Genomic DNA, 310 nt, shown 5'->3' with positions numbered 1-310 from the left:
AAGCACTGGTAAGGCTTTAATAATTATGATAATTTCCCCATAAGGAACTCCTGCTTTTTATTAATTTTTCGTCAAGAATTTCACATGTGCACCACAATCAAATAATTTCCCTATGATAAGTGGAACATTCTAAAAATAAAAATGAAAAGAGAAAGCATGGCAGCAGTGGAGTGGATGTGATAAATGTAAAGTGATAACAGGGAAGAAAAATTAAATGTTTGCATCACATTCAAAAAGTTTGCTCCTATCCAAGGGGACACGTCTACAGAGGAACATGCACACAAAGCCACAAGATGATAAGGTAAGGTGG

General features: G+C 35.5%; 1 protein-coding gene across 1 annotated transcript in view; it reads right to left on the bottom strand.

Moving 5' to 3' along the window:
- Positions 1-310, bottom strand: part of LOC119593480 (protein kibra-like) — a gene marked incomplete at its 3' end in the record, with an annotated part of 16,205 nt that overhangs the window by 1,112 nt on the left and 14,783 nt on the right.

This window comes from Penaeus monodon, chromosome 32 (genome assembly GCF_015228065.2).
Source record: "Penaeus monodon isolate SGIC_2016 chromosome 32, NSTDA_Pmon_1, whole genome shotgun sequence".
NCBI classification, from domain to species: domain Eukaryota; kingdom Metazoa; phylum Arthropoda; class Malacostraca; order Decapoda; family Penaeidae; genus Penaeus; species Penaeus monodon.
This window is presented reverse-complemented; position numbering and strand designations above follow the sequence as displayed.